Genomic DNA, 27,708 nt, shown 5'->3' with positions numbered 1-27,708 from the left:
TCTGGTGTAAGGACTTTTACTGTTTGTCCCTGGGAACTTAATCATATGTTTATGTGTTTGGGTTTTAAATAGCCAGATATGATAAATAGTTCACAGCACCTGCATTTCCATGTGAAAAGACTATCCAATCTTGCATGAACACATGGTCAGTATTTTTCACCCCCTGGAGTAATACATACATAGTATAACACCTGCCTCACAAATCAGGCAAAAGAGCAAACAGGAACTGCTCAGGAATTAATGTGCAGTTTGTATTTTACACATTTGGTAATAAATCATGGTCCTTGTGTTATATCACAGCCACAATTTATGTCAAATAGATGTGCAGTAGAGAAAACTGGTGCCATTTTTAAGTGTCATTTCGTCTTCAAAAAGGTCCTTTTGTTTCTGCAAACATCTTAGTCACTCACCCTGAACTCGATCCTCATCTGGGTAAATTGGTGTGGCCCCATGGACTTTAGTGGAGCAATGATTCACATCACCTGGGCAGCTGCCCAACAGGTTAGAGAAAATGTGAGCCTGTGCTTTACGTGCAATAAATATTTCTAGCTGAGCCTAAGCGTGAAATTCCCCCTGAAATCTGAACGATCACTATGTGATTTTTTTTTAAATAACTATGCTCTGTCACCTCACTCATTGGCACTAGTGTGTGAGAGAAGGCATCCTATGATGGATGAGTGAGATTTTCGGATTACCAGATGCTTGGAGTAGATTTAGTACAGATGAGATCCTATTCCTTTTGGATAGGGAAATACCACATCATCCTGTCCCCACCTCCAGTGTGAGCTCTAAAGCTCTGAGTCAAGATTAGTCAAGCTGTGCTGCAAGGGCTAGAGTGGAAGTGAGCTGGAGAGGTGAACCCCACCACAGGTTGCCTGATCCACGCATGGGCTTAGGATATCCCATCCCACCACAGCCCCTCTCCTAGTCATTGTCTTTTATGACTGCTCCCTCCTGGCATGCCCAAGAATGCAAGCTACACCACAGAGGGCAGGAGAGTGTAATAAGGATGAAAGACCTTGTTCCTAAAGGATGGTGCAGCGTGTACACTCCATCTATATAGTGGGAAGGTTGGAGGCAAAGTCCCACCCAGAGCTCCACCTGGGTCAGTGCCTCATCTTTCCACTCCTAATTCAGGGCTGTTCTCATGGATTGATTACAACCAACATAAGTCTGCAATAGGTACTCTTCAGTGCTGCCTCCGGTTAGCAGTTTGAATTCAGCATAGTCAGCATCCTTGCACTGTTTCCTGTAACCCTTAGTCATGATTGTGAAGACTTAGTCAAGACTGTGTGCGTCTTCAGATTTATGAGTTTATTTTTTGTATAACGTGCAGGGATGTGAGTGGGTACATCCCAGAACTGAGATTAGAACATATGCTTTAGAGTTCATGGTAAAAACCGATTTGCATTTCATATTAGAAATAACCCATTAACAGTTCAAAATATTGCATCAAGACACTGGAAAACATTTTAAATCCCTCTATTGCAAAACAGGACGCTGTCCTTATCCATTTCAGCAATATAGATCATTGAGTGATCCTGTGGAAGTTTTAAGTTACATTAGAATATTTTCAGAGTTAAATCCCATGAGACTGATACCATGAGTAAAAAAAGTAAGGGATAGGGTGTGATTTTGACTAAGCGCTCATACAAGTGAGTAATATGGAGTAAGATCTGCCCCTACATTACACTGTTACCCAGCATGCCATGATCTTGGGTCCAGCTGTGTAGGAATAAGCAGAGATACTTGCTTACTCCATTCCTGGATCAAATATCAGTAGACAAATATGAGCAGGGAATTAACTTAGTTTTGGCTACACATCTTACCTGCTGGCCAGAGTATGTGAGGCACTGCAGTGTGGGCAGTTGCTTACTGTTTGTACAGATCAGCAGTCAATTTCTACCTCTCAGAAGCAAAGTTGGTAGCAGGGGAGGAATTATGCCTAAGCCATGTCTCTGAGTCACAATATCTCCTGCCTCTTGGCTTGGCACAGTTTATGCACTACTATGCCTGAAGTCACAGTCTAGTTTCAGGAGAGTTTCAGTTATATGTCTGGATATAATCCAGCACTGATTTTCTCAGATAAATTCTTTGATCTGAAATACTCTGAAATATTTCTAGTATCTTGGTGGAAGAAAATTTTGGAAGGAAGTTTGCCGTTAACCAGAGGAGGTACTTTTACCAGACACACATCTGAAAAAGAGAGGGTTTTACTTTATGAAAAATCTCTGCATCTCCTTTGGTTCCTATAGAGTTTATAAACATTCTGATAGGTCTTGCAGTGTTTATAATGCTGCAGATCCGCCCAGGTTAGTTTGTTTATTGCTTGTGGAGCTTACTCATCTGCAGGCTAGCAGCATGAAAACTGTATTCTAAACACTACAGACCCCTAACTATTCTTACAAGACTGTCTTTAGACCTTAAGATGGCCTTTCTATGCCTGCTTAGCTAATATGCTTCCTATGCCCATTTCTACTGTAATTTATAATAATCTCTGTCCTTCATTTCAGGGTTTACGGAGTTTACAGGCTCCTCAAGTAAAACCTTAGACTAGTATCTTCCAAACGGTTTTGAGAAGTATAGCTAGTATCCATGAAACGTACACTCTTTGAAACAGACCCAGCAGTGCTCGTAAATTCTATACAATCAATAGTTACACTTTATAAATACTGGGTGAACCAGAAGATGGTCTCTTGGTCAATTGTGGTGGTTTTTGAGAATTTAGGGCCTTCATTGGAAATGATTGATTGAGGGAGGATGTAAAAAGGTTTCTGGTCCATAGAACAGATGATGGGTGACACCAAAAGAGAATTAGGATTACTTGTAGACCCTTAATGACAAATTTCTTGATTTTCCACATGTCAGCATTTTATAACCACAGCAAATCATCACTTAAACATAATGTTGTTGTTTTGAATGAATGAAAGAATGAATATATATCTGTCTCTATTTGTGCATGTGTACGTGAAGATTTATGCTCTGTGTATACACACACGCATATATTAATATATACAACAGAATAGAAAAAACGGGAATGGTTGGCAGCAAAGCAGGATATTTACTGCTTGAGGTGCTTTTCAGCATTATCAGAAATGCTGAAAGCACTACATCTGTTGTCTCTGAAAAGTGCCAGAAAATCTTTTTAATTTATAATGTGGGAGGAGGGAAGTGAAAAAAGATACAGTGCTGAAAAATTACCCACAGTAGGAGATAGAGCTGACTAAACAATAATTTAAGTTTTATTCTCACTGTATAACAAACTGCTGCCACAATGTTAGGATTTCAGTCTATGAATCAACCTCCTATTCAGCATGTCCATATTTTATATAGAAATGTGCCATATTTTGTTTTGGTTTTGTGTTTGTTTATTTTCCAACAGAAGTAATGTGGCTCTTTAGCTTTGCATAGATATCCTCTAAGAGAAATCATTACATGGCCACATCACCTAATGTTTTCATCTTTTTAGCATATTTTAAAAATGTGATATTCTCTAGACTCTGTGTGTGTGTTTGTTTTAGATGTAAAGGGCTTACTATTTAAAGACCTCCTTTCTATGTGGCGCTTTAAAATGGCGGCAACTACATGGAGTTTCTCAGCCCATGCAGATTGCGTGGTCAAGGTGGAGCTTCTAAAAGAGGATGGGTCCTCTCATCAAATTTATCAAACATAACCACTGAAGCTTTAGCAATACAAATAGTCAAATTGTATTTTTAGATTTACAGAGGAGTTATTTTTTATTAATGTTGGAGAGGTAGAGGAGAGGAAAGTTAATATAGGGTTCTATTTCATGACTTGTACACAGATATTTCTCTTTACTCCTTGTAAACCTGTAGATTGCTGCATGTTATGTACATTCTCCAGGATAGCATAGTGACTCTCTTCTTTGAACTTCCATTTTCTTGGCTTTTTCACACATCAGATACTTCAGTTCATGTGACAGCTATTTAGGGTTATCCAGACATTGTGTTATTGTTTTAATGACTTTGTACTCTATGAATCTGTTGTTCACGCTATGTGGTAAGTAGCTGTTACTGTAAATGCTGCTAAATACAGATACATGCTTGAAAATCTACCTAGGTAAATTCATAGAGCCCCAGTCATTGTTGTAGTTAATTATTTTAACTCAGCCTATAGGGAATAAATGAATAGGCCTTAAATGGCTTAAATTAGCATTTTTGCAGTTAAAAGCAAATAAAGCAAGGATGCCCACACTTTCGGCTACTAAGAACTACAACATTCTTGGAGCTGAGGGCCACACCTAGTTTGCATACATATTTTTTTAAATTAAGAATAAACTCACACAGCCACAATGTTTCCGTGTACTTGATATAGGGGTAGAAATAGCTTGTGTTGAGTTCACTAGCAAATAAAATAAACATCAACAACAAAAAATACCCTGAAACATTCACAAAGCCAGTCAAGAGGAATAGCACACTTGGCCGCTGGCCTGTTTGGATAATTGGTCTCTGTGAGCTGTACTTCCACAGCTAACATTCAGCATATCAAAAGATACGTAGGAGTCATATTTGAGGATGCTGAAGACCACATTTGCCCTCAGGCTGCACTTTAGTCACCTTGAAATAAGATTTTAAATATACTGTGACAAGTTTGTGCCCACCTTCAAGCTTCCTGGCTATCAATGTGCTAAAAGCTCTGTTTACCTGTAATTTTACAGCAACAGTAGCTAAAGAAGAGTCTTCTGTAGGAAAGGAATATAGAATTACGAATATAGGACCTTCACCACAACCGAGCCACTCCATTTCAATTCAGGAGAATGCAGTGATACACATACAAACTAGCAGGTTCATTGCATACTCCCCTAGTGAGACAAAGCTCACAGAATCATAGAATATCAGGGTTGGAAGGGACCTCAGGAGGTCATCTAGTCCAACCCCCTGCTCAAAGCAGGACCAATCCCCAACTAAATCATCCCAGCCAGAGCTTTCTCAAGCTTGACCTTAAAAATATCTAAGGAAGGAGATTCCACCACCTCCCTAGGTAACACATTCCAGTGTTTCACCACCCTCCTAGTGAAAACGTTTTTCCTAATATCCAACCTAAACCTCCCGTACTGCAACTTGAGACCATTACGCCTTGTTCTGTCATCAGCTACCACTGAAAACAGTCTAGATCCATCCTCTTTGGAACCCCCTTTCAGGTAGTTGAAAGCACCTATGAAATCCCCCCTCATGCTTCTCTTCCGCAGACTAAACAATCCCAGTTCCCTCAGCCTCTCCTCATAAGTCATGTGGTCCAATCCCCTAATCATTTTTGTTGCCCTCCGCTGGATGCGTTCCAATTTTTCCACATCCTTCTTGTAGTGTGGGACCCAAAACTGGACACAGTACTCCAGATGAGGCCTCATCTTTGAGCATCAGAGGCTCACAGGAATGGAAATCTGACTGACAGACAATACAATTTAAATTCGGGAGCAAGCAGACTTTAGGAAATTCTGGGATTACATTTATCCATGTGGTGTTATTTCGGACTCCTAGTGCATATCTTTTATGGTAGTCTTAGATGAAATGATCACATTATTTCCCCCCACAGGATCACACCCTTATTCAATGTGATGGACTTAGCTCATGAAATGAATCTGAATTGCAATGTGAATGAGACTATCATCTGTAGGACACCGTCCTCATTAACTATAGGGAGTAGAAAGGTTTATACAGAATGGGGCAGAGGACAGCAATACGAGGAGAAGATGGTCTTGTGGTTAAGGCGTTTGAATGTGGGAGTTTGATCCCGGGCTGTGCCACCGAATTCCTGTGTGATGCTAGGTAAGTTACTTAAGCCAAGATTTTCATCAGGGGCTACTAATTGTATGTGCTTCATTTTCTGAGCTCCCAGTGTGAGACACCGTGGTGTTCCAGAAGTGCTGAGCATTCTAGGGTGGCCAACTTTCTATCTGCTGAAAACAGGACAGCATGTCCACCCCTCTGCCCCAACCCTTCTCTCTGTGGCCCCATCTACTCCTCTTCCTCCAGGCCCTGCCCCCCGCCGCTTGGTCCTACACTTCCCTCCATTGCTCCCCCCACCCCCGTCATTGACTCCCCCCTTGTCCCAGGATTCACCTGCTGCCTTCAGAGACAGGCTGGGAAGAGATGATGCGGAGCCTGTCTGCCTGCCCAATCAGGGCATGACTGGGGGGTCAGTTCCTGGAGCAAGGGACCAGGGGAAATCGGGACACAATGGGGTGAGGGGGGTTACAGGTTTCCCCCCATATCTAGCTCTCTGCCAGAGAGGTTGGGAGCTGGTTGGGAGCCAGCCATCTACTTCTCTCCATGAGCAGCTGAGCAGAGAGCAGCTTCTGCAGCTGCAGCTACTGCTCTTCCCACCCCGCGGTGGCAGAGGGAAAACCAGACTTTTAGCACTGCTGACCGGACACTGCCAGATTCCCTTTTCAACTGGACTTTCCGGTTGAAAACTGGGCACTTGGCAACCCTAAGTGGTAGCTGTGAGTGCTCAGGACCTCTGGTGGTAAGGATAGTGTGTCCTGGAGGAAAGAGCGCTGGTTTGGGAATAAGGCAGTCCTGAGTGCTAATCCTGGCTCTGTAATTGACTCACTGTGTGGGCTTGGTCACTTAGCCTTTTATCTGTTTTGCATTCTGTGAAAAGAGAGTGATACCTGGAGTTGGTCAGAAAATTTCTGACAATGTTTTGCTGTTGGAAAATGCCAGTTTGTCTAAATGTTCCACAGGAATTTATCGGTTTTGATGAACTTTCCGTGGAAAACAGGCTTCCACCAAGTCCTCACCAACCTGGCTTCTCAGAAGGCTTGCCTCCCAGGCTTCTTAGCTGTTTGGCTCAAGGGTCCCCCAGCTGTCCTGCTCCCATCTGGTAGATTGCTGGGGGTCCAGGCAACTTTGGGAGCTGCAGAAATGTTCTGACAAAGTCAAAATAAATTGTAGTTTTGACTTTTTCAAAACAATTTTTTTGGAATTCCCATTCTGTAGGAAAGTTTGGTGTGTTTGGTCTATTTTGCAATTAATTTTTTTGTTGAAATTTTGAAATTTCCCATAAAATGTGAATTTCAGTTTTCCGGCCAGCTCTAATAAGAACACTTACCTGCCACAGAAGGGTGTTATGAAGATAATTAATGTCTTTGAGTTTTAACATAAACACTATTGTGTTCAGAAAAATCAGGCCTTAGATTTCTCATGTTACTTACACAATCAATGAGGCATCCAATTTGTTTTCAAATGTTGACCTTAGTGTGTCTGTGCTTCAGTTATCTATGTCTAAAATGGAGATATTTATGCTTTCCTATCTATCAGGAGACTTGTGCAGTTAAATTCATTAATATTTGTAAGAACTTGGGGCTTTTTTAAAAAGGAAAAAAATGCCAATAAAGGTTGTTCTGTGTCACTGTAATTTCCCATGCATGCCTTTCCCCCTTCCCAGCATCAGCAGAGTTTGAACCCTGAACCTCATCAATGTAGCAGACTTCTGTCACTTGTAGTAAAGGATTACATATAGCTGGAAGCATGAGTAGACAGCCTATTTGGACCAGTTGTAAAGGAAGACATGTAATACACTGAAAATGAGGTTTATATATGTATGAATAGCTCATTTCATAGACAGAATAGCCAAGCACATAGATTTGGGTAAGTGAGTTGCCAAAAGGCAAATTTGATAGTCTAGCTAATCCTTGATATGAGTGTTATATAAATATACTAGAGTTAGTGGGAGATATTTTGAGCCCCCATTGTTTTCTTTCCCCCTTCTTTCTATTTCTGTCACCTTCACAATATTTATTTCATTTCCTTCTCTTTCTCTCTCTCTGTTAATGTCTCCCTCTCCTTCCCTCTTTCTGTGTCTGTTTCCCCTTTCTCTTTTTTCCTCATAGGTTTAGAACACAAGAGGAGGACCTCCATGTTCCTGTTTAGATGTACTGTCTAATAATGATAAATTGCATATAGCCCCTTTCACTCCAAAGTATCCCAAAGAATTACATACATAGAAATCCTTTCACTCACCACTACAATGCAGCCATCGCTGGAATGGAATGTGGCAGCTGCCTAGCAGTATACAGCAATACCACACAAATGCTTGTTATAGGAAATGTAGACAATTGTGTGCGTGTGTATGATGTTGCAGGGGGAAATGATATGGGTAAAAAGTAGTCGCCCAAATTAGAAATGACCAGAACAGAGATATTAGTAGTATTACAGCAGCACTTTGAAGCCACAACAGAGTTTGGGGCTCCAGTGTGCTAGGCACTGCAAAAACACGTAGAAAGAACTTACAGTCCAAATAGACAAGACAGACAAAGGGTAGGTGAAAGAACATGTGACTATCACCATATTGCTGATGGAGAGCTGAGAAAGAGAGAGCCAGATTTTTGAGATCTGCACTCCTGCTCAGTAAAACCTTGCTCCACAAGTACAGTCCAGTAGATTTCAATGGGCTTACTTATGGTGTGAGGTAATACTCAGTGTGAATAAGGATATCACACTCAGTCTCAGAGGTTAGGTGACTTGCCCAAGATTATGTAGAAGTCTGTGTCCCTGTCCAATGCCTTAACTACAAGACCATGCTTTTTCTTTAAACTCTTTTCTCGCAAAACACGCCCCAGTAGCTTTAAGGTCCAGAATTTGATTTTACATCCCCTCTAAAAATGGTTCCTCCAACACCACAGAGTCCTCTAACACCATGCTGGGGCTTTGGGCCAGGCCTTTGGTTCAATATAGACGTGAAGAGAAGAATGGCATCTACAATACTGAATCATTACCACCACTTCTGGCCGTACCCATGATTGTCCTTGGAGGTTTCCCATGTAAGTACTCACCAGCACGGCCACTGCCAGGATGCAAAAAGTATCTCAATTACCCTTGGTGTAGGAAAGAGTTAACACTCAATGCTTGGGTAGGCACAGAGTAATGTGTGTTTGTGCACAAAGGCAATTGAAAAACCAACACACACACTATGCTGCATGGGGAAGTGGAGATGAGCGGGGACTAGGCAGGTTGTATGCAATATTACTGCAGCTTGAGCAAGAGCATATGGGAAGGGAGCCAAGAGGTGAATCCTTGAATGCTAACCCGTGGCTGCAAGAGAAATGTCTGCTGTTTCCTGCACCTGCTTTCAGTTGGGTTACTGTCTGGCAAGCGGATGAAGTAAAAATGTCACGAAAGTCCGTGGGCCAAGAAAGCTTATAAATTGCTGGAGAGGGGTAGAGACAAGCTGGAAAGAGAGCTCTCAGCTTTAGTGGTGATATTGAGATTTGTGCAGTTTTTGATTTTACCATTTTATTCTTTAATTTTTTAAAGCTACTTGTTGTATTGAGAAAAGTTTGGGCTTCAATCGCAAACGCAGAGATTATTCTTGTTTACTGTCTATAACTACCTCCTCCACAGAGGAGTTCTCCTGAACCCTGGTGTACGCTACAAACTTATGTTGGCATAACTATATCGCTCAGGGGTGTGGGAAATCCAGGTATTCCCAGTGTACACAGCACTATGTCGATGGGAGGGCTTCTCCTATCGACATAGCTACTGCCTCTTGGGGAGGTGGAGTACCTATGCCAATGGGAGAAGCTCTCCCGTCTGCATAGGTAGCATCTTCACTAAGCACTACAGTGGCACATCTGCAGCGCTGTAAGTGTAAACAAGCCCTTAGTGTTTCCCTTGAGGTTCTGATGGCCTAGTATGGCATGATCAATAACACTACAGGTATCATGGTGTAACGCCAACAGATCCCAGTCCCCCGGCAGGTGGGATTGAACCTGGGACCTCTGGAGCTTAGTGCATGAGCCTCTACAGCAGGGGTGGGCAAACTTTTTGGCCTGAGGGCCACATTAGGAAATAGACATTGTATGGTGGGCCATGAATGCTCACAAAATTGGGGTTGGGGGGCAGGAGGGGGTGAGGGCTCTGGTTGGGGGTGTGGGCTCTGGGGTGGGGCCAGAAATGAGGAGTTCAGGATGCGGGAGGGGGCTCTGGGCTGGGACTGAGGGGTTTAGAGGGGGATCGGGGCTGGGGCAGGGGTGTGGAAAGGGGTGCAGGTTCCGGCTGGGGGTGAGGGCTCTAGGGTGGGGCTGGGGATGAGGGGTTTGGGGTGCAGGAGGGTGCTCCATGCTGGGATCAAGGGGTTTGGAGAGTGGCAGGGGGATCAAGGCTGGGGCAAGGGGTTGGGGCATGGGGAGAGGCTCAAGGGTGCAGGCCCTGGGCGGCGCTTACCTCAAGCAGTTCTGAAAGCAGTGGCATGTCCTTTCTCTGGTTGCTACGCATGGAGCGGCCCTGACCCTCAGAGTGGGGCCATGCTGCGGCTTCTGGGAGCCACGTGGTGTGGCCCCGACCCAGGGCCCCAGCTGGAGAAGGGCCGAGCTGTGTGGTGTGGCCCCTGACCCGGTTCCCCAGTGGGAGCTCGTGGACCAGCTTAAAATAGCTCACGAGCTGGATCCATTCGGCTGGCCATAGTTTGCCCACCCCTGCTCTACAGCTTGAGCTAAAAGCCAACTGGCAGTTAGCTCAGGCTGTAGAGCAGACTCGTTTTATCTCTGTCTCTCTCTAAGTGATCTCGGTGCCACTATATGGGACAGGACACCACACCCAGGCGGTGTGTGGGTTACAATGCCATTATCTGAAGATAGAGATGCTGATTATATATTATTGTTAGCCCAGCAGTCTATAACTTATCAGATGATGACAGGATGTTAACATATGGTCTCTTCCAGTGCAGCCTGTTGAACTTGGTGGTGAAATCAGCTGTCAGTGTGTTCCTGTGGAACGTAACATCAGCTGTCTCTTTTACATAAGAGATTGGAGTCATATGGCTACCAATAGAAGGGAAGCATGGTCTTCTAGTTACGACACTGGACTGCAACTTAGGAGACTTGTATTCATACACTGTGTCAGTCTTCCTGTGTAAATCACTTAATGTATGTGCCTCAATTCCCCATCTGCAAAATAAGGCTAATATTACTTCCTTCTCCCCCACTCTTTGACACAGGTACAATTCTTCAGAGTTATCTGTATAGATTATAATTTTTTCAGCATAGCACAATGGGTCTCTGGCCTCCATTGGGAATTCTAGCTGCCGCTGTAATATGAATAATGAATTGTAGTAATTTTATCTGTCCACTTAGCTTGACTCTTGTTACATCACCACCTTCCAGTTCAAAGACACTTTAGAGGAATTGACAGGGTTGGTCAATGGTATAGCTGGGAATATAAACCAGAACCACTCATCCTCATTGCTTCCCACAAGACCTCCTTCCTCCTACCCAAAGTGGAAGATGCTGCCTCCAAGGCACTCCTTATTCTTACAGTGCTAGAAAAGAAGATATTAGGTCTGAAAATTTAGCCTAAAATTATTAGGACAGAAACAATCAGTAGACTTCAGGGAGGCCTCAGTAGGATAGAATCTGTGGGTACACAGTACTTAAGGGACAGGAGTCAACAGAGAAAATGGGTAGTATGTGACTAGTGCAAAAAAAAAAAAGAGGCTGAAAGCTGATATTAATAAGTGTTGTCACATTTTACATCTTATTCCCCAAAACTAATAGCACCAACTAAAACCTGGCCAGTCACTTCTGCTTCACAGGCTGCTTTGCTCAGGATAGCCTCTTTCATTTCCGAGAGGAAAATGGTAATCAGCACTCCAATATATTTACCATAAATCATTTGTTTCATGGGGAGATGGAAAGACATTTTAGATTTGTTTTTTCTTCTTAATCTTCCCTTCCACCAACTCTGAATACCTCATCTCTTTCAAATACAGACAAAGGTCAGTTTGAAAGACCCCTGTGTGCTGAATTAAGTTGCTTAATATGGTACTTCATGCCTATCAATGAAGTGAGTCAGGTACTTTCAATTTACAGTAGTGTACGTCTTTTAAAAGATTGTAATGGAGTGGCACAAAGGCAACCAACTAGACCTCACAAGGGAAGCAGTTAGCAAAACATATATTGTTAAACCAGAAAGATTTGTTTAAATGAGATAAGACTGCGTAAACACACAATGGATCTTTTCTTGAAGGAAAATAACAGAATATATGCAAGCTTTCAAAAAAGAATATCCAGGATGGCATTTTAAAATTATCATGGTACCCCAGATGCTGTGATGAGTCTGACATACAGGAAATGTCCACACAAGTACACAGATGGGGTGGGGGTGCATTTGAGTTTTCACCAGTGTGACAGTTATAACTAATATTCACCCTAATATGAATAGGAAATACTTCTCAAACTATTAAATCTTCTTAGAAACATTTTAAGTAGAACCATTCTGAGATATATTAAGAGTGTTGCAAGTAAGACATTGGAGGTAATTGTGTCACTCCACTTTGTGGTGGTGAGGCCTTAGCTGGAGTACTGTGTCCAATTTGGGGCACCATGCTTTAAAAAAAAAAAGTGAACAAATTGGAGAGAGTCCAGAGGAAACCAGCAAGAATGATGAGGTTTAGAAGACATAACTTGTGAGGAAAGGTTGAAAAAATTGGGCTCATTTAGTCTCGAGAAGTGGGGATGCAAGTCTTCCAATATGAAAAAATCGTTACAAAGAGGACGGTGATCAGTTGGTCTCCCATGTGCACCGAGGATAGGACAAGACATAATTGGTTTAGTTTGCAGCAATGGAGATTTGGGTTAGATACTAGAAGGTTTTTCCTAACTGTAACAACAGTTAAGCACTGGAACAGGTTACCTACGAAGGTTGTGGAATCCCTGTCATTGGAGGTTGATGTCTAGGTATACTTGATCCTTCCTTACTGCAGGGGGATAGACTAGATGACCCCTTGAGGTCTCTTCCAGCCCTACATTTCTATGATTCTGCTGTAGATAGACAGAAAAAAGATAAACTCATTTGGACAACTGGACGATGTGGTATTGTGAGGGCATCTGGAGTTAATCATTGTATTTAGAGTATTCCAGAGGAAATGTTCTGGGAATCATGTTTTCTAGTGCCACCATTAAAATAAGAGTTGCTGTGTGGGCCATGTTGGCAGTGTTCTTGAAAAACCCACTCTGTTAGTAGGTGAATTTCCTGCTGGAAAATGTTGTTCTGTTTACTCACTGCTGTTTATAGTTTTATCTCACCAAAATAGGAGGGACGTTGGAGTGGTTTTCTAGAGTGTGGGCTGAGTTGTCCTAATGGAGGAACCCTGATAGCATCCAAGCCTGGGGAGATGGCATGGGGTGTATTTTGGAATATTACATTTTGAGTTCCTTTTGTGTGTAACACCAAACTTCGGAAGGGAACATGTTATGGCCCATTAAAACTGGTGGGGGGATCCATCTGCTCATAAGGAGGTCAGACAAATCTCCCATTTTGTTCTGTTTGTATAGTGCCTATCACAATCGGATCCTGGTTCATGACTGGGGTGTCTAGTCCGTATGAAAATAAATAAATAAATAAATTAAAATAAAGGAGACTCTGCCCTACAGATTTCAGTGGTCTCACCAATGTTTGTTAGGGAGAGGCAATTCTTGATACAGATTTGGATTTCTCTGTACCTCGGAAATCTCAGTGTAATATCAGACCTGTTGTCATCTTCTGTAATTTCTCCCCTCCCAGCCTGTCAATATGTGTATCTTAGAGTTGCATGACCAATTCTAGAATCAGCACTTTCTGAAAGTTTGAGGATAATGTCAAATTTAGAGTTGATGCCATGGATAGGCAGAGCAGTGAGCCACTCTGACTTGCGTGGGTTGGAAATGTGTATTTAAAAAAGCTTGAGTTTGAAAACGGATACAGTTTTCCCGCCTATACTGCCAATTCAGAGCACCAGCAAGTCATGAGTCCAGAAATGTGTTACTAAAGAGACCAAAAGATGTGGGAGCAGCTACTGGTGAAAGCTTCACTGTTGCTTTTGACTTTTACTTCTCAACACTTCCATAGTCTGCTAGAGTCCACTACTAAAAGCCAGCCTGGGATTGTGAAATCATAAAACATTGCCAATTACAAAAATAATTGGGTTTCTAATGAAGATAAATGCAAATCAGCGTAGAATTAAGGCACACAAATGATACATTAAGACTGACACACACAAATACTGGGAAATATTTACATTTTAATTAAAGGTTGGGATTCTGCCCTTTAAGATGCAGGAGTGTACCTAATCTTCATTGGCACTAGGGGCACAAAGTGGCCCCTGTTTTTTATTAATAAGAGAAATATGATTGGGGGTTTGGGTGCCTCATTGAAACAGAGAAGATGCATGGTCGGGGTTGGAGGGACTGGGGACATGGGGAAATTCTGAAATCCACCTAGTGCTTATTAAAGGGAAAGAAGAGGGGGGCAGTTGTTGCAGGGCCCCAAATGCCTAACATCTGTGTAAATAAAGTGAAATGGGAGGGTTGGGGTCCTAGCGAACATGATGTATTGGTGCCCCACATTTCTTTTGCTGGGCCTGCCGCCACCCAAAACACAATTGGGAGTGTCCAATTGTGTGAGTGGGAAGAGGAGATGATTCATGGGGGATGTTGTGCAGGTGTAAAAAGGGAGTGCACTAACATATCAGGGGGTAGCAGGCCAACAGTATCCTGCCTCACTATCGTGATGGGGTAGTTCTTTAGTGACATCCTCTGGCAGAACTCAACGGCAGACAGCCCCCTTTTTTGTTGGAAAATGCCACGATTCCCCACTGAACTTTGATTTTTGTTGTTGTTGTTGTTCACTGCTGTTGGCTCACTTTTATTGAAGGTGAAGGTCATTGCTAGCCAATTACTTTAAAAACAAGGGCTGCTGACTTAAAATTATTTGGTGTTAACATTACACGTGGTTCTCTTTGAACTCAAACATAGAGGGACCATAGTAGAGCTTAGTCTCTGAATGAACTGGGATGTGGACAAATTTCTAAGCAGACACCCACCCACATTGAAATGTCAAAAGGGGTCCAATTTGCATCAGAAAGAAATCTGTCTGCAGAGCTTCAGGACACTGGAGACAGGCTGTAATTTCTACACGTTGAGGTAACAGCAGATGGCTGTACTCAGTTATTTCCACCAGTGGTGAGGCACAAAATGGGATCAGGTCTTTTGGGGGGTTGGGGTGGGGAGGAGGAAGATAGCAATACATCCATGTACCAAAGATGCTGATCCCTGAAACCAGTGAAAAAATCGACAATCTGGAACAAGTCAGCTGACGCCTTCCATGACCTCTACAGTATCTTCCAAGGTGTGCTCCACTAGTCACAGACCTGACCTAAAGGGGATTCTGGACTTTGCATTCTGTGGTGCCCGCCATGATACATCCATGTAACTGAAGGTAGTAATGGGCATTTGAAAACTGCAGCAGAATGTAGGCGCTTTGGTAAATTGCATGTTTCAATATGTTGCTCATGGTGTCAATAAATAGTGTGCCCCTAGAGGCAACTCTCAAGCTCTGTGGGCATTATGTATGTATATGTACACATCAAAAGCAAGATTTCTGCTTTGTGAATCTTTTAATTAAGCTTGTCAATAATAGCTCTTAGGGTGTATCTGTGCCACCACATAGGCTCAGGGTTGAACTCAGGCTCAAGCGTAACCCCCTTTCCATCTACACACAAATCACATTGACAGAGTGCTCGGACCAGGGTGGTGGAGGTTCTGAGCCTGAATCAAGCCAGGGTCCAGTGTTCAAGCCCTTTTGTTTTGCAGTGTAGATGCAGCCCCGCTGGACTCTGCCAAATGTATCCCACAATCCAACAGGCTGATGGTTTTTGTCCTCTGGACAGTCAGGTATGGTGGACAGTCAAGTTTTCCCACACTGTACAATGGACAAAGGGCTAAAGCAGCCACATTTGGGAGGGTGCTGGGAAGCCCGAGATATTGGTGGTTGGACTCAGGCCTGCATAATGCAGTGTAGACACTGGAGCCCCAGGTTGGGACTCAGGGTTCAACAATTCGTAACCTGGGGTTACAAATGAGTGTAGACATTCAAGCCTAGGTTAACAAACCCAGGGTCTGCTAAATCGAGTTCTGTTAACCCTGGGTTTACACTGCAGCGTAGACAAACCCTTAGTTAATAGGAAAAACTAGCATTGTTAGCTGCTAAGCTAAATAATGTTTTAGAATTATTTTCACAATGCATTTGTGCTGCTTTATGACTCTCGTAAAGAAATGTTAAGATTCACCAAAGAACAGTTGTAAATTACGAAATCCATTACAATCCTACATTTTAACTAACCCATATCTCCTTGTTTTCTTCATAGGCAGTAATAGGGATTTCTTACAAAAAGTAGAAGAGAATATTAAAGCAATTTCCTTTCTGGAAATTTACGAAAATACTTGATTTCTCAGTTCTGATCTGCAAATTACCATATGTAAATCTTGGCAACAGAACAAAACATATAGGGGGTGGGAGGATGGAGGAAATTTAATTTTGTTTAAAACCTACAAAACAATAGATTCCTATTAGACAGTTTTTTAGCACTTCTGGAGAATTACAGCTAAAAGGAGATAAATGCAGCTTCACATTTAAATTAAGATTATTTTTAGACTAGTAATCTCATTTACTGTTTAGCAATTTTAATTCAAGTGAAGACAATACAATTGGTGTCATCATCCCACTGCTATTTCTCATTGCTTTGTGGCTGTATTTACTGATGTGAGGACAAGACTACTCATGTGTAAAGTATAAGTCAAGATAATAAATGATAAAAGGTAGCATACATCAACAAGTACTACTAGTGCATACTGATGAGCCGGACTTTCCTTCAGACACTGCAACTGCATTGCAGGACAACACGCAAAACGAGCCTGTCAAGGTTCCTCCCCCACTCTGAACTCTAGGGTACAGATGTGGGGACCTGCATGAAAACCTCCGAAGCTTACTTTTACCAGCGTAGGTTAAAACTTCCCCAAGGTACAAATTAATTGTATCCTTTGCCCTTGGAATATCCACTGCCACCACCAAACTCTAACTGGGTTTACTGGGAAACGTAGTTTGGACACGTTTTTCCCCCCAGAATCCTCCCAACCCTTGCACCCCACTTCCTGGGAAAGGTTTGGTAAAAATCCTCACCAATTTGCATAGGTGACCACAGACCCAAACCCTTGGATCTGAGAACAATGAAAAAGCATTCAGTTTTCTTACAAGAAGACTTTTAATAAAAATAGGAGTAAATAGAGGTAAAGGAATCACCTCTGTAAAATCAGGATGGTAGATACCTTACAGGGTAATTAGATTCAAAACATAGAGAATCCCTCTAGGCAAAACCTTAAATTACAAAAAAGACACACAGACAGGGATAGTCATTCTAGTCAGCACAATTCTTTTCTCAGCCATTTAAAGAAATCATAATCTAACACATACCTAGCTAGATTACTTACTAAAAGTTCTAAGACTCCATTCCTGGTCTATCCCTGGCAAAAGCAGCATATAGACAGACACAGACCCTTTGTTTCTCTCCCTCCTCCCAGCTTTTGAAAGTATCTTGTCTCCTCATTGGTCATTTTGGTTAGGTGCCAGCGAGGTTACCTTTAGCTTCTTAACCCTTTACAGGTGAGAGGATTTGCCCTCTGGCCAGGAGGGATTTTAAAGGGGTTTACCCTTCCCTTTATATTTATGACAGAGCCTCATTAAAACAGTTGGCATATCCTTAAATGTGTGCTTTTTCTTAACCACAAAATTTATAAAATATAATATCTTGGATCTGAATTTTTTATTGTGCAGATTCAAAATGTAATATTTATTTCAGGTTTTGCTCACACTAATACAAGGACATTTTGTTGCTGCTGCTGGCTATTTGTTCTGTTGGGTATTTGTGTAAGGGATGATGACCTATATTAAGTTGTTGCATTATCCAACAGCTTTACAGTTTGTTGTTGATATCTCAAGGATGGGAAACAAAACTGTCTTTTGCTGGTGACTATTTGTTTTAGAAAATAAAACAATACAAAACAAACTCTGGGAATGGGGCTTGATGATGCAGATGGAAAAAAGTACAAAATAACCCCAATTCAACAAAGCACTTAAACATGTTTTAAAGTTAAGCAGAGACGTAACTTCCATTGACTTCACTGGGATTTCAGTACATACTTCAAGTCAGGATTTATGTTTGGACAAATTAAAACCTAACCCTATTCAAAGAAATTTTGTTAACAGGTAACACGAGGGAAGATTCAATTAGAAGCTCTATTTTTCATGGAATTCTGTGGGCTTTTACAACACTCAGGTGATGTGAAATTTTGTTTTATTTCTGAACCCTGTATGCCATCAGGAAATAAATCTGTAGGTGAGTCATACAGTATAAGGAAAATCAAACTCCCAATGCACAGCCTTCGTATCAGGGCTGTGAACTAATAGCTCTGTTGGTCTGGGGAGGAAGGAATCTTCCACATCTGCTGTCACTCCAGGGCTTGAGCAGCAATAATAATAAATTATTGTTATAGATGTAATAATACCAGCACTTTGTTTTTAAATAATTTACTAATTGCTCCTCCCTTATATGCTGTGAGTGGCGGGGCTTTCTCACCCTGGGTGTGCCTTCTGATATCAGTGTGGGATGTTGCCTATATGTATGACTTCGCTGCCTCTGGCTGGCTGCTCACCTCTAATTCCAGGTCTTCTGTGGCTCAGGCCAAGTCACAAAGTCCAAATGAATCAGGATAATTCTTCTGCTGCACTGGGCATCACAAAATGGGGAAGAGATGGCCAGCCCTCCGTGGAGATAGAGGTAGTTAGGGACTATTTAGAAAAGCTGGACGTGCACAAGTCCATGGGGCCGGACGAGTTGCATCCGAGAGTGCTGAAGGAATTGGTGGCTGTGATTGCAGAGCCATTGGCCATTATCTTTGAAAACTCGTGGCGAACCGGGGAAGTCCCGGATGACTGGAAAAAGGCTAATGTAGTGCCAATCTTTAAAAAAAGGCTAATGTAGTGCCTGGGAACTACAGGCCAGTCAGCCTCACCTCAGTCCCTGGAAAAATCATGGAGCAGGTCCTCAAAGAATCAATCCTGAAGCACTTGCATGGGAGGAAAGTGATCAGGAACAGCCAGCATGGATTCACCAAGGGAAGGTCATGCCTGACTAATCTAATCACCTTTTATGATGAGATTACTGGTTCTGGGGATGAAGGGAAAGCAGTGGATGTATTGTTTCTTGACTTTAGCAAAGCTTTTGACACGGTCTCCCACAGTATTCTTGTCAGCAAGTTAAGGAAGTATGGGCTGGATGAATGCACTATAAGGTGGGTAGAAAGCTGGCTAGATTGTCGGGCTCAACGGGTAGTGATCAATGGCTCCATGTCTAGTTGGCAGCCGGTATCAAGTGGAGTGCCCCAAGGGTCGGTCCTGGGGCCGGTTTTGTTCAATATCTTCATAAATGATCTGGAGGATGGTGTGGATTGCACTCTCAGCAAATTTGCGGATGATACTAAACTGGGAGGAGTGGTAGATACGCTGGAGGGGAGGGATAGGATACAGAAGGACCTAGACAAATCGGAGGATTGGGCCAAAAGAAATCTGATGAGGTTCAATAAGGATAAGTGCAGGGTCCTGCACTTAGGACGGAAGAACCCAATGCACAGCTACAGACTAGGGACCGAATGGCTAGGCAGCAGTTCTGCGGAAAAGGACCTAGGGGTGACAGTGGACGAGAAGCTGGATATGAGTCAGCAGTGTGCCCTTGTTGCCAAGAAGGCCAATGGCATTTTGGGATGTATAAGTAGGGGCATAGCGAGCAGATCGAGGGACGTGATCGTTCCCCTCTATTCAACATTGGTGAGGCCTCATCTGGAGTACTGTGTCCAGTTTTGGGCCCCACACTACAAGAAGGATGTGGATAAATTGGAGAGAGTCCAGCAAAGGGCAACAAAAATGATTAGGGGTCTGGAACACATGAGGAGAGGCTGAGGGAGCTGGGATTGTTTAGCCTGCAGAAGAGAAGAATGAGGGGGGATTTGATAGCTGCTTTCAACTACCTGAAAGGGGGTTCCAAAGAGGATGGCTCTAGACTGTTCTCAATGGTAGCAGATGACAGAACGAGGAGTAATGGTCTCAAGTTGCAGTGGGGGAGGTTTAGATTGGATATTAGGAAAAACTTTTTCACTAAGAGGGTGGTGAAACACTGGAATGCGTTACCTAGGGAGGTGGTAGAATCTCCTTCCTTAGAGGTTTTTAAGGTCAGGCTTGACAAAGCCCTGGCTGGGATGATTTAACTGGGAATTGGTCCTGCTTCGAGCAGGGGGTTGGTCTAGATGACCTTCTGGGGTCCCTTCCAACCCTGATATTCTATAATTCTATGATTCTCTCCCCTTGGGCAGATGTCCTGAAGTCCTCCCCTTAAACTTCCAAACCCCTGTCTCGGGACTTCCCTTGCAGCAGCCTGTGCTGCCCCCATTGTATCTGTTGTCCCAGTCCTGGGCTTCTCTCAGCCAGGGAGACCTGTCTCAACTGAGCTCCTTCGGTCTACTCGGTTTGGCTTAGCTCCACCCCTTCTGGCCAGAAGCCAGTTAGCTAGTCACTTCCCCAGGTGCAGAGCATGACCAGTTGGGTGCATTCACTAGCCTTGCAGGTGATAGGGGTTAAGCACCATCACACAGATTAGGCAGGATAGTAACCCAAGCGAAGTTCTTATTTTGTAGCCCTTCAATTACTGTAGCATGTTTTCAGAGGGTAAGAGGAAGTCACAGGGTAATAAGTAACCTGGTTGCTTTGGCACTCTTCTGCCCACACTGGCCAACTCCCTCCCTGGGAATGCAGCCCCAGGCCCACTTTCTGAGGTAACTGTAACTGGGTATGCAGCCCTCGCTTTCAAGCTGCAGAGGGGACTCTGTCAGTTTGGACTCTCACCCTATGAACTCTGTGCTACCTGTTATATAAATCTAAATCCATTCCATACAGGGCATTTGCAATGACTAATCCTAAAACAAAGGAAGAACAATTGTCACAATCTAGATGTTCTCAGGTTCTTAAGAAGAAAAGGAGTACTTGTGGCACCTTAGAGACTAACCAATTTATTTGAGCATGAGCTTTCGTGAGCTACAGCTCACTTCATCGGATGCATACCGTGGAAACTGCAGCAGACTTTATAGAAGCCCTTGAGGAATTCCACCATGATTTCAACAATTTCCATCCCACCACCAACCTCAGCCTGGTCCAGTCCACACAAGAGATCCACTTCCTGGACACTACAGTGCTAATAAACAATGGCCACATAAACACCACCCTATACCGGAAACCTACTGACCGCTATTCCTACCTGCATGCCTCCAACTTTCACCCTGACCACACCACACGATCCATCGTCTACAGCCAAGCTCTGCGATACAACCGCATTTGCTCCAACCCCTCAGACAGAGACAAACACCTACAAGATCTCTGTCAAGCTTTCTTACAACTACAATACCCACCTGCAGAAGTAAAGAAACAGATTGATAGAGCCAGAAGAGTTCCCAGAAGTTACCTACTACAGGACAGGCCTAACAAAGAAAATAACAGAACACCACTAGCGGTCACTTTCAGCCCCCAACTAAAACCCCTCCAACGCATTATTAAGGATCTACAACCTATCCTAAAGGATGACCCAACACTCTCACAAGTCTTGGGAGACAGGCCAGTCCTTGCCTACAGACAGCCCCGCAACCTGAAGCAAATACTCACCAACAACCACATACCACACAACAGAACCACTAACCCAGGAACTTATCCTTGCAACAAAGCCCGTTGCCAATTGTGCCCACATATCTATTCAGGGGACACCATCACAGGGCCTAATAACATCAGCCACACTATCAGAGGCTCGTTCACCTGCACATCCACCAATGTGATATATGCCATCATGTGCCAGCAATGCCCCTCTGCCATGTACATTGGTCAAACTGGACAGTCTCTACGTAAAAGAATAAATGGACACAAATCAGATGTCAAGAATTATAACATTCATAAACCAGTCAGAGAACACTTCAATCTCTCTGGTCACGCAATCACAGACATGAAGGTCGCTATCTTAAAACAAAAAAACTTCAAATCCAGACTCCAGCAAGAAACTGCTGAACTGGAATTCATTTGCAAATTGGATACTATTAATTTAGGCTTAAATAGAGACTGGGAGTGGCTAAGTCATTATGCAAGGTAGCCTGTTTCCTCTTGTTTTTTCCTACCCCCCCCCCCCCCAGATGTTCTGGTTTAACTTGGATTTAAACTTGGAGAGTGGTCAGTTTAGATGAGCTATTACCAGCAGGAGAGTGAGTTTGTGTGTGTATGGGGGTGGGGGGGATGTGAGAAAACCTGGATTTGTGCAGGAAATAGCCCGACTTGATTATGTAAACAGTTGTCACTTTGGATGGGCTAGCACCAGCAGGAGAGTGAATTTGTGTGGGGGGGGTGGAGGGTGAGAAAACCTGGATTTGTGCTGGAAATGGCCCACCTGATGATCACTTTAGATAAGCTATTACCAGCAGGACAGTGGGGTGGGAGGAGGTATTGTTTCATATTCTCTGTGTATATATATAAAGTCTGCTGCAGTTTCCACGATGAAGTGAGCTGTAGCTCACGAAAGCTCATGCTCAAATAAATTGGTTAGTCTCTAAGGTGCCACAAGTACTCCTTTTCTTTTTGCGAATACAGACTAACACGGCTGTTACTCTGAAAACTGTCAGGTTCTTAAGGTTTGATTTAGATAGATTTCAGGCATTATGAATCCCTTTTGGTTCTCTTGGAAGTTGAAATCAAGGGTGCTCTTGGCATTTGGGTTTGTAAGAGCAAGATGGATTGGTTCTTGCATATTAGTGACTTCCTGCTCCATCCAGTACACATCAGGGCCTACTTTAGTCAAGCTACTGTATCATTTCTTCAAGCCAGTGGTCACTAGCTTGGTTTACTTTCAATGTCTGGCAGTTCCTCAACTTTTTTCTTGTTAAAAAAATTATGGCTAGGAGAGAGTCTTTGTGTGATCTGGACAGCTACGGTGCCTTTACATCTTATCATTAGCAACATACTCCATGAGCAGCCCCATTGGTAATGTTTCTTTCCTCTCCTAAGAACTTTTAGGTTGCCGTGATAGCTCTATTTAGTGAAGAGTAGTCCAGGACTGGGCAAGACGGTCTAATAGGCCACTTCCTTGAATGGGAAGGATAGTGCCATTCTTTTTTGTCTCTTTTTTTTTTTTTTTTTGGTTGCAGGCCTGGGAAGAACATGTCCCACTGCAGCAGACCATGAGAACGCAGTTCCTTCAGGCCAACAGAGGAGAATATTGCTTTGCACCACTTCAGTTTAGATCTCTGGCATCCTGCAGGAACTGCTTCTACCTACCTGGTGGCTGCCAGGAACATGAATAGGAAATGGCTTTTGTTCAGGCCTTGGGCTCCTCTGTACTTGCTCCTCACCAGCCAGTATAGAATCATAGAATCACATAATATCAGGGTTGGAAGGGACCTCAGGAGGTCATCTAGTCCAACCCCCTGCTCAAAAGCAGGACCCATCCCCAATTAAATCATCCCAGCCAGGGCTTTGTCAAGCCTGACCTTAAAAACTTCTAAGGAAGGAGATTCCACCACCTCCCTAGGCAACTCATTCCAGTGTTTCACCACCCTCCTAGTGAAAAAGTTTTTCCTAATATCCAACCTAAACCTCCCCCACTGCAACTTGAGACCATTACTCCTTGTCCTGTCCTCTTCCACCACTGAGAATAGTCTAGAACCATCCTCTCTGGAACCACCTCTCAGGTAGTTGAAAGCAGCTATCAAATCCCCCCTCATTCTTCTCTTCTGCAGGCTAAACAATCCCAGCTCCCTCAGCCTCTCCTCATAACTCATGTGTTCCAGACCCCTAATCATTTTTGTTGCCCTTCGCTGGACTCTCTCCAATTTATCCACATCCTTCTTGTAGTGTGGGGCCCAAAACTGGACACAGTACTCCAGATGAGGCCTCACCAATGTCGAATAGAGGGGGACGATCACGTCCCTCGATCTGCTCGCTACGCCCCTACTTATGCATCCCAAAATGCCATTGGCCTTCTTGGCAACAAGGGCACACTGCTGACTCATATCCAGCTTCTCGTCCACTGTCACCCCTAGGTGCTTTTCCGCAGAACTGCTGCCTAGCCATTCGGTCCCTAGTCTGTAGCTGTGCATTGGGTTCTTCCGTCCTAAGTGCAGGACCCTGCACTTATCCTTATTGAACCTCATCAGATTTCTTTTGGCCCAATCCTCCAATTTGTCTAGGTCCCTCTGTATCCTATCCCTGCCCTCCAGCATATCTACCACTCCTCCCAGTTTAGTATCATCCGCAAATTTGCTGAGAGTGCAATCCACACCATCCTCCAGATCATTTATGAAGATATTGAACAAAATCGGCCCCAGGACCGACCCCTGGGGCACTCCACTTGACACTGGCTGCCAACTAGACATGGAGCCATTGATCACTACCCGTTGAGCCCGACAATCTAGTCAACTTTCTACCCACCTTATAGTGCATTCATCCAGCCCATACTTCCTTAACTTGCTGACAAGAATACTGTGGGAGACCGTGTCAAAAGCTTTGCTAAAGTCAAGAAACAATACATCCACTGCTTTCCCTTCATCCCCAGAACCAGTAATCTCATCATAGAAGGCGATTAGATTAGTCAGGCATGACCTTCCCTTGGTGAATCCATGCTGAGTGTTCCTGATCACTTTCCTCTCATGTAAGTGCTTCAGGATTGATTCTTTGAGGACCTGCTCCATGATTTTTCCGGGGACTGAAGTGAGGCTCACTGGCCTGTAGTTCCCAGGATCCTCCTCCTTCCCTTTTTAAAAGATTGGCACTACATTAGCCTTTTTCCAGTCATCCGGGACTTTCCCCGTTCGCCACGAGTTTTCAAAGATAATGGCCAATGGCTCTGCAATCACAGCCTCCAGTTGCTTTAGCACTCTCGGATGCAACTCGTCCGGCCCCATGGACTTGTGCACGTCCAGCTTTTCTAAATAGTCCCTAACCACCTCTTTCTCCACAGAGGGCTGGCCATCTTTTCCCCATTTTGTGATGCCCAGCGCAGCAGTCTGGGAGCTGACCTTGTTCGTGAAGACAGAGGCAAAAAAAGCATTGAGTACATTAGCTTTTTCCACATCCTCTGTCACTAGGTTGCCTCCCTCATTCATTAAGGGGCCCACACTTTCCTTGGCTTTCTTCTTGTTGCCAACATACCTGAAGAAACCCTTCTTCTTACTCTTAACATCTCTCGCTATCTGCAGCTCCAGGTGCGATTTGGCCCTCCTAATTTCATTCCTACATGCCCGAGCAATATTTTTATACTCTTCCCTGGTCATATGTCCAACCTTCCACTTCTTGTAAGCTTCTTTTTTATGCTTAAGATCCGCTAGGATTTCACCATTAAGCCAAGCTGGTCGCCTGCCATATTTACTATTCTTTCGACACATAGGGATGGTTTGTCCCTGTAACCTCAACAGGGATTCCTTGAAATACAGCTAGCTCTCCTGGACTCCTTTCCCCTTCATGTTAGTCCCCCAGGGGATCCTACCCATCTGTTCCCTGAGGGAGTCGAAGTCTGCTTTCCTGAAGTCCAGGGTCCGTATCCTGCTGCTTACCTTTCTTCCCTGTGTCAGGATCCTGAACTCAACCAACTCATGGTCACTGCCTCCCAGATTCCCATCCACTTTTGGTTCCCCTACTAATTCTTCCCGGTTTGTGAGCAGCAGGTCAAGAAAAGCTCCCCCCCTAGTTGGCTCCTCTAGCACTTGCACCAGGAAATTGTCCCCTACGCTTTCCAAAAACTTCCTGGATTGTCTATGCACCGCTGTATTGCTCTCCCAGCAGATATCAGGAAAATTAAAGTCACCCATGAGAACCAGGGCATGCGATCTAGTAGCTTCCGCGAGCTGCCGGAAGAAAGCCTCATCCACCTCATCCCCCTGGTCCGGTGGTCTATAGCAGATTCCCACCACTACATCACTCCTGTTGCTCACACTTCTAAACTTAATCCAGAAACACTCAGGTTTTTCTGCAGTTTCGTACCGGAGCTCTGAGCAGTCATACTGCTCCCTTACATACAGTGCTACTCCCCCACCTTTTCTGCCCTGCCTGTCCTTCCTGAACAGTTTATAACCATCCATGACAGTACTCCAGTCATGTGAGTTATCCCACTAAGTCTCTGTTATTCCAATCACGTCATAATTCCTTGCCATCACCAGGACCTCCAGTTCTCCCTGCTTGTTTCCAAGGCTTTGTGCATTCGTATATAAGCACTTGAGATAACCTGCTGATCGCCCCTCATTCTCAGAATGAGGCAGGTGCCCTCCCCTCACAGACATTCCTGCCTGTGCTTCCTCCCAGTATCCCGCTTTCCCACTTACCTCAGGGCTATGGTCTCCTTCCCCCGGTGAACCTAGTTTAAAGCCCTCCTCACTAGGTTAGCCAGCCTGCTCGTAAAGATGCTCTTCCCTCTCTTCGTAAGGTGGAGCCCATCTCTGCCCAGCACTCCTCTTTCATGGAACATCATCCCATGGTCAGAGAATCCAAAGCCTTCTCTCCGACACCACCTGCGTAGCCATTCGTTGACTTCCACTATTCGACGGTCCGTACCCAGGCCTTTTCCTTCCACGGGGAGGATGGACGAGAACACCACCTGCGCCTCAAACTCCTTTATCCTTCTTCCCAGAGCCACGTAGTCCGCAGTGATCCACTCAAGGTCATTCTTGGCAGTATCATTGGTGCCCACATGGAGAAGCAGGAAGGGGTAGCGATCCGAGGGCTTGATGAATCTCGGCAGTCTCTCCGTCACATCGCGAATCTTAGCCCCCGGCAAGCAGCAGACTTCTCGGTTTTCCCGGTCAGGGCAGCAGATAGATGACTCAGTCCCCCGGAGTAGAGAGTCCCCGGCCACCACCACCCGCCTCCTTCTCTTGGGAGTGGTGGTCGTGGAACCCCTCATCTCAGGACAGTGCATCTCATGCCTTCCAACCAGAGGAGTCTCTTTCTGCTTTCTCCCCCGAGACATATTATCTGGTCCACTCTCCGCAACGGTACCTGTGGAGAGAACATGAAAGCGGTTAGTTACCTGTGTCCGCGTTGCTGGAACCCGGACATTCCCCCTTCTTCTTCTGGAGGTCACATGTTGCCAAGCTTCTTCACTGGCCTCTTGGCTCCGCTGTGCAACCTGCTCTAAATCTTTAGAGCTTTGTGCCCGTAGAAGCATATCCTGACTTTTGTCCAGAAAATCCTCCATTTCTCGTATGCAACGCAGGGTCGTTATCTGTTGCTCCAGACCTTCAATCTTCTCTTCCAGTATGGAGACCAGCTTGCACTTTGTGCACACAAAGTCGCTTCTGTCCTGTGGAAGAAAGACAAACATGGCACATCCAGTGCAGGTCACAACAGCTGAACCCCTCCCTTCCATTTCACCTTCTTACTATGAGCTTCCTTAGAGAAGTTGGCAAGATGTAAGCCTCACTGGGCTCACTCCAGGCGAACTCCCAGGCAAACTCCTGCTGTGTGCTGCTCTGCTGTCCCCCGCTGCTCAGCTTGTTGGAGTAGTAGATTTGGAGTAGCTGCTTATCAGACTATTGTGTCCCTTCTGCTAATCCCACACACACTGTATGCGAACGTGTGGCCAGATGGGTGTAATTGGGTGAGCGTTTGGCATTGTCTAAGGAGGCAACTGACTGGCTATGGGCAAGAGAGGAATGAACAGATGTGGAGGTTGGGTCAAAGGAAATATGACAGGCTAAGGGGCCTTGGGAAGGAGGAAGATACTGTTGGGATAGATCAGAGATGAGAAAACATGGAGGTAGAGAACACAGTGCAGGGATAGGAAGAAGAGGAGGTGTGAGGGGAAGGA

At 44.3% G+C, this 27,708-nt stretch overlaps 1 protein-coding gene across 4 annotated transcripts in view; it reads left to right on the top strand.

The window, feature by feature from the left end:
* The window catches only part of CTNNA2 (catenin alpha 2), an 803,547-nt gene that overhangs the window by 433,328 nt on the left and 342,511 nt on the right, over positions 1–27,708 (top strand). The window contains exon 1 of one of the 4 annotated variants that reach the window (XM_075128132.1): positions 11,061–11,065. The exons of the other annotated variants lie outside the window; for them this stretch is intronic. The gene's annotated coding sequence lies outside the window, so the exon portion shown is untranslated. Of the gene's footprint in view, positions 1–11,060; positions 11,066–27,708 lie in introns of those variants that run through there. 4 annotated transcript variants of the gene reach the window in all.

The sequence above is a fragment of the Caretta caretta genome, chromosome 4 (assembly GCF_965140235.1).
Source record: "Caretta caretta isolate rCarCar2 chromosome 4, rCarCar1.hap1, whole genome shotgun sequence".
Lineage (NCBI taxonomy): Eukaryota > Metazoa > Chordata > Testudines > Cheloniidae > Caretta > Caretta caretta.
The sequence above is the reverse complement of the archived record's forward strand: the minus strand, read 5'-3'. Positions and strand labels throughout refer to the sequence as shown.